The sequence below is a fragment of the Mytilus trossulus genome, chromosome 2, assembly GCF_036588685.1.
Source record: "Mytilus trossulus isolate FHL-02 chromosome 2, PNRI_Mtr1.1.1.hap1, whole genome shotgun sequence".
Taxonomy (NCBI): Eukaryota; Metazoa; Mollusca; class Bivalvia; order Mytilida; family Mytilidae; genus Mytilus; species Mytilus trossulus.
In genome coordinates this window covers 85,706,617-85,714,279 of record NC_086374.1, presented here as the reverse complement: position 1 = coordinate 85,714,279, position 7,663 = coordinate 85,706,617, and positions in this window count along the sequence as shown.

Genomic DNA, 7,663 nt, shown 5'->3' with positions numbered 1-7,663 from the left:
TTTAGCTATTGGCGTCATCCCTAAAATCTCAAAGTACTATTTTTAAATTAAGATGTGTTTGTCTCTTGTGGAGTAATTAATGTTTTAATGTTATTATTGATGTATTAAATGCATTATCATGCGAACTAACTAAATATTGTAACATGACAGAACTGCCATCAAACATTAAAAAACAAATCTTTATCCGTCATTTCAAATACTTACGTCAAAATAAAGTAAAATGAAACGCGAAAATTATGAATGAAACATGTGTACTCCTAAATTTGAAATGAAACACGGTTAAGATAAATACCGATTGAATATCATATCAAAAACTTAAAATTATAAAAAACGAATTGCATTTACGTCAGGTTATGACAAATTTAGAATTTGATTTCTAACATTGTGTTGTAATTTTATCTGTTCAATTAATGATGTCATTTGAAACAGTCTAAATCATTTTACTGGAGTTAGATCTTTGCAATGGGAATTTTACATTAACTAATTCATTTTTGTTCATTATTCGATCTACGTCGAGTGAAAATTTTATTTTGTTTCATGTATCAACTAAGATCAATCAATTTGAATCTTTATAATTTGAGAATATGGTATGATTATTCACGTAGAATATTGCTATTTACATAGAGTGCGTACGAGAAATTTAACACTATTAATTTTCTAGCGTTTAAAATCATATCTATAGAAAATAGGTTTATAAATAGTAATTGTTTACCAGAAGTATAAGATTCAATAGTCCTTTAATAGTAATCACATGCTATATTTATACTGTTGGTAAGTAAGCAATACCCTCATCATAACATATTCGTAACCTTTTCAATCTTCTGAATTATAATGACCACTTATGAAGGTGTGGATGGGTTTTACAGAGAAGAGAATATAGGAAGAAATATAAAGAATAGAAAACATGGGAGACTAATAAAAGTGAATAACGAGGTGCTAAAATATAAAAAAAAAGTAAAATCACAAAAATACTGAACTTAGAGGATAATCAATTCGGAAAGTCCATAATAACATGGCAAAATCAAATAACAAAACACATAAAAGACGAATGGACAAGAACTGTCATATTCCTGACTTGGTACAGGCATTTTCAAATGTAGAAAATGGTGGATCAAACCTGGTTCTATAGCGCTAACCCTCTCACTTTAATGACAGTCTCATCAAATTCCGTTATATTTACATTGATGCGTTAAATAAACAGACAAAATAAATCAAATGGTCAAAATATGGGTACATCAGTCATCTTCGTCATAAAGAATAACTACAGAAAATAACAAAATATTCTGATTACAAAACGAACTATGTCCGGAATGCAGTTATCAAGAAATTTTTGAATAACCATTTTCATGCCCTCAGTTATTAAATCTTAGGATACTATTTTATGATGAGGATTTAATAGCGACACTAGTGAAGTAGGAGAAGTTAACCAATATTTTTAACGGCATATTCATATGTATATATATATATCACTGGTAAATATTTAGTTCTGTTCTTATATTTTAGTATCCTCACTAGATAATTCAAAATTGTGTGATTATGTTGAAAGCATCTATCTGTTCCTACCGGTTTTATACTAATATGAGCAAGATGACGGTGCCACATGTAGAGCTGGATATGCTTACCCGTCCGGATCACCCGTAATCGCCCTCATTTCTTTTTTGTGGGGTTCAATTTGCTTAGTTTTCGTTTTCTATGTTGTGTTTTGTGTACTTTTATTTGCCTGTTTGTCTTTTTCTTTTTTTAACCATGTCGTTATCAGTTTATTTTTTACATATGCGTTTGAATATTCTTCTTTTGAACATTTGATATTTTATTTACACAAGTAAAACGGCAAACTTGCACTGGAATTGTTTATTATTCCAGTGCAAATGAATACATTCTTGGTTTTTGTTCGGTTTGTTTGCTCAATCTTAGTGTTTTAGAAGTGTTGTTTTTGTTGTTTTTGTCTTGTTTGTATACAAAATTAAATTATGTTGAATTTTAAATAGCAGTTAAAAAGACCATGAGGGAATCGAAAAGAAGGACAAAACTATTGAAAAGACAAAAAGGCAAAAACAGTTATAGCAGTACATAAATCACTAGCCATGGATCCTGACTCGATGTCTACTTTGCATCGTTTGTTTTGTTTACGCATCGTTGACAGTATAATGGAATTTGATGCGAATGTCATACAAGAGAGGTTTAGCTAGCTATAAAACCTGGTTCAATCTACATAAGAAAATGCCTGTACAAAGTCAGGAATATGATAGTTGTTATCCATTCGTTTGATGTGTTTGAACTTTTTGATTTTGCCATTTGATTTGGGACTTTCCTTTTTTAATTTTCCTCGGAATTCATTATTTTTAGGGTTTTTATTTTTCACTATGTTTTATTTCAGAATATAGCGGCAAAATTTATATGTTATATTCTCTGTAAGCTTTCCTTAATGTGTGTATGTTTGCCTGTATGTTGTATTTAAGGTTTTATAACATAAACGAACTTCGTGCAAGTCATGTACCATTTCGTTCAATTTCCCTTATTTCAGACACTAGAGGCAATAAAACTGAAGACACCAAGTGATGATTTTTGGGCGTATAAAGTAAATACGGAAAATATTTTATATATTATAACTAAAACCTTGCGAAAAGTAACATAAATGGCGTTCTGATTTGTCTATGCACAAAAACATTCATATACCAAGTATACTGGCAACATGACTTTTTACTCGCCAAGTTTAACTTTAAAAAAATAAATTGGTGCATGTTTTAAGTGTGTAATACCATTGTTTGCATTACATCAAAGAACATCTAATTTAAGTGAAATCTACAAGTCATCAAACTGAAATAAACATCATTAAACAAAATCTACATCTTATTCTCAATTCGAGTGTTTGGTATATACTTTAGCTTAAGTTGTGTTATTCTCGTCCCTGAATGTAAATTATTAAGTATCTATTTTTCAACTTATTTAAAACTGGGGTTTTTAATAAAACAATGACGAATCTATCATTACAGATAACATTTAAGAATTGTACATTCTAATATTTGTAAAAAAAACCAAGTATTTCTATTTTTTTACTTTAATAATCATTTTTACAAACCTTGAAATTTCTTCTAAAGTTTAATAGGTCCATGAGGTCATAAGGTACAATGCAGTGCATGAACTATCCCAATTTTTTGAAAGGTGTAATACTCCAATAATTTTAATTGAAATAATGAATCCAGATGTAATGACCAACAAAGATATGCGCTGAGGACTGCAATGGATTCGGAACATATCTGTTACATTGATGTCAGTGCTCTCCAACTTCTTGTTTTTTTTTAATACAAACCATAGTTGTTAATTCATTGTGACGATGTAACTGATGGTTGACGTGTGGTATCCAGGGTATAAACAGCCAGGTCGTCAGCATTCATGTGTTTTCATGATATATTATTATTGCAATACTTACAATAAATTGACTGTTTATGGAATTAGGGATTATTCGAAAAACCGCAAACCGAAGCCGAGGGAAACTCATCAACTATGAGAGTAAAACAAAGAAACAAGAGGAACACTAAAGTGCAACACAGAAAACCGCCAACAAAGAAAGAAACGAACTATTTGACAACAATTGCCATATTCATGACATACGTCATATTTGGCACACCTTCGGAAATTTTAGTTTTCAATACATCTTAGACTTCGTATGAGATTGTTTCTTCCACATTTTTTATACAAAAGCCACAAATGATGGTGAACATAAGTCTCATTGACACTAATAATAATTCCTCCTATTATAATCATTTTGGTAAATTTACTTGATGTTTTAAATTGGTGTAGTAAAATTGATACCGGTTACGTTATCAAATCGATATAGCAACTTTCATACAAGTGAAAGGTTCAGCTAGCAATAAACCGGGTTTAATCAACCTTTCCATTTGTCGGGGGGGGGGGATGGGTTTCGTTTTAAAATTGATTTGGAGTTCGATGATTTTTCTTTTTTACGCAGTAGAAAATATGAACAGAAAGGTGATTTGTTTTTAACTGAGTAAGTCTGTGTTCGAATTTCGCAAACTGTCAATTTAACTCCGATATATTTATGCTATGCGTTGTTCATTACAGATTTTTTTTTTAATTCACCAATGTCATTCATAGAAAATAAAAAGATACTCTAATCCCTAAAATCAAAGTGTCCGCTAAATATGTTAAAAAATCGATATTAAAATTAGTAAATTAGTATGACTATCTTATGTCGTTTTTGAAATTTATTTATGTACATTGTGTATTTTTTGTGTACAAAATACCTACCTCAAACCGTGTAATTGACATATGTAAGTATGTGTCTCATCCTTCTGTACAACGGACAAATTAGACAGAGTGGACGTTAATTCAGGAACCTTTTATCGGATAGACTGTCTTGTTTGTTTAAATTAGGATGACAACTTAAATCCTGAACTAATTCCATATCAAAGAAAACTAATAAGTTAGTAAATTGTTTGTATTTTATGTTAAAGCTTAGATAATATTTTATAAATAAAAATAGCTAGTTGATTGTTTGAAAGTCTAAAATATTCATCTAAAGGTAAGAGGATATCTAACACTTTCAAACATTTTTATCTAACTGGTTTATGTATCTGTCATTGCATTCAGATAAACATTCTTTGTAAGTAATTTATTTTTTTTACCCCTGAAAAATTGTAAAAATAAAATAAAAACGTGATTGCCAATGAAATGACTGCTCCCTAAGAAAGGGAGAAAACGAAAGAACGTATCTGGAGTGTGTTTACCTTACAATAATGGGCAAACATACATATTCTGAGTAAAGCTAAAGCAAGTATAAATATTTTTTCTGATTAAACAAACAATTATCTCATATAAGCTTATGAACCAAAAGGGTTAAAAAATAAGACGACTAAAATAATTTGCACAGAATTAGAAGAGCAGCACATTCTTACTTGCAATCCTCTCTTATTATTTAAAAGCAATGTGATTGCATATCCCTGTACATTTAACAAACTGGAAGCATAACAGAAAACAAAAATATTAAGTGGTACCGACTGAACAGTATACTTTCAGTTGCTGTCTATAATGCAAGTTCAAATGACAAAGATAAAAACTTAAACACGATATAAATAGGTGTACCTCCAAGTGGATTTCTGATTTAAAAAAACAAGTATAACGGCTTTAAACTTAGTTTTAAAAAAAACCCGTGTAGAAGATAAGAGACTTACTGCTTTATACTAAGTTTTAAAAAACCAAGTAGAAGATAAGAGACTTACTGCTTTATACTTTCTGAATATTTTACTTGAAATAAGATACAGTTTATCTATATGATTCTGTCTGCAAATTTAAGTATGGGAAGACAATTACCCATTAGAAGTTAATAACTGATGAATTTGATCAGATTAAGGATTCTTTTTTTAAATAAATGTCTTATTGATGCGACTGTCATACAAGTGAGAGGTTTAGCGCTTAAAACCCAGGTTCAATCCACAATTGTCTTTACTTGAAAATGCCTGTATCAAATTAGGAATATGACAGTTGTAGTGTATTCGTTTGGTGTGTTTTATCATTGGATTATGCGATTTGATTAGGGACTGTCCGTTTTGAATGTTTCTTTGATTTCAGTACTTTTGTGATTTTACTTTTTACAATGTTTATTTTATAAAGTTAATTTCATTCAAGTATAGAAATTATATGTGTCTTCATTTTGTAAAATTTGTAGGACCATACGACTTTAAATGTCCAACACAAAAAGTTTATTGTCGAACACAAAAAGTTTTTGGTAGTTATTGTTCTTTTCTAAAACGATCAACTGTATGATGGAGCATGGAATGCAAGTGAGAGGTTTAGCGCTTAAAACCCAGGTTCAATCCACAATTGTCTATAATTGAAAATGCCTGTATCAAATTAGGAATATGACAGTTGTAGTGTATTCGTTTGGCTTGTTTTATCATTGGATTTTACGATTTAATTTGGAACTTTCCGTTTTGAATTTTCCGTTGATTTCAGTACTTTTGTGATTTGACTTTTTACAATGTTTATTTTATAAAGTTAAATTCATTCAAGTATAGAAATCATATGTGTCTTCATTTTGTAAAATTTGTAGGACCATACGACTTTAAATGTCCAACACAAAAAGTTGTTTGTCGAACACAAAAAGTTTTTGGTAGTTATTGTTCTTTTCTAAAACGATCAACTGTATGATGGAGCATGGAATGCCTTGATTCATGAGAATCAATAGTAATTACTGGGATGCTCAAATCTTGTAAATCCATTTAAAATATACATCAAAAAGCTGAGGAATTAACATGAACTCGAGCCTAAAATTCAAAGTTAATCATGCCACATTACTGCTTATTTTTTTACTGCAGATTTGTGTAGTCCAAAAGTTTAGAGATGCTCATCAGGACAATTTCTTGTTTACTTTGTAACTAAAATCACGAAAAGGAAACATTTTCTTCATAAAAATTCCACTGTTTAAAAGTTACAATGTAGTTATGGCTAATAAATGATTGTGTTGATGTCGAGTGCCAATGCGACTTCAGGGCGGATTAATGAAAAACTTGGGGCACCCGACAGCAAAACAACTCTTAGATCAAAAGACATGATTGAAGTTTTTGTCGAGTTTAAATTCAGTTGTATATACAAACTTACAACATCACTGAAGTTACAGATAAAATTAAATGGTATTGAAATTAGCAGACGATCATTTACAAAGTAACTTTTACTTGTCTTCGTCAATGTTACGTGTGCTTAAATGAAAGTCAAATAATGACATTAGTATTAGTGCATGATTATCGTAAACTAAAAATATACACACTTCCAAATTAGACACTGTACATGATAGTAGTGATGGTGTTGCTTATTTGAATATACAATATGTATTAGTGATCGAAAATTAAATGAGTGAAATAAAAAAAATACGCCTCCAAATTAGAGACTTCATATGATCGGAGTGATGATAAGTTTTTATATTGATCGGGAAATTAAATAGGGAAGTCAAATAAAAAAATAACGCCTCCAAATTAGAAACTCTGTATTATAAAAAGTAAAAACACAAAATCGGAGTGAGCTCAATGCTTATTTGAATATATATTGTTTATGAAAGTTAACACTAGTACCTCGTAACTTTACTATAAAAACGAATATTGGGCATCCTCATAATATGATACCCGAGATGATACCTATCTAAGCAAAGTTTGTAAAATTAGACTATTAATTGTAGCTTGACAAAATGTATCATAACACATATTTAAACTTTATTGTCTACCTCAAACATCTGTATATTCATGTTTTTCATTGTTTTTCATTCATTCTTTAAATGCACATATCTTCTTTTTATAAATAATAAACAATTCGTTTAACTGTATAATTCCATTGTCTTGTACAAAAGAGACAAAGAACTATAGCTCAGGTTTCGAATAAAGATGGCTTAAATTGAAAAAAACGATGACAATACATAAAACAGTCTACAAAACACTAAATAAAAACTGAAGGCTTGTTATTACCCAACCTAATTACGGGTGATCTTATATGCTCCGTTAGAGTAGTCAGATCCTGCTTCATATTTGCTACCCATCGTGTTGCCCAGTAAGGATAATTGAAAAAGTAAAACTTAAATATTCAATCAAACTGAGTTGTTGTAAAATTGTTTAGAAATATTTAAAAATAAAAAGATTTAGAAATGTGGAGATGATTT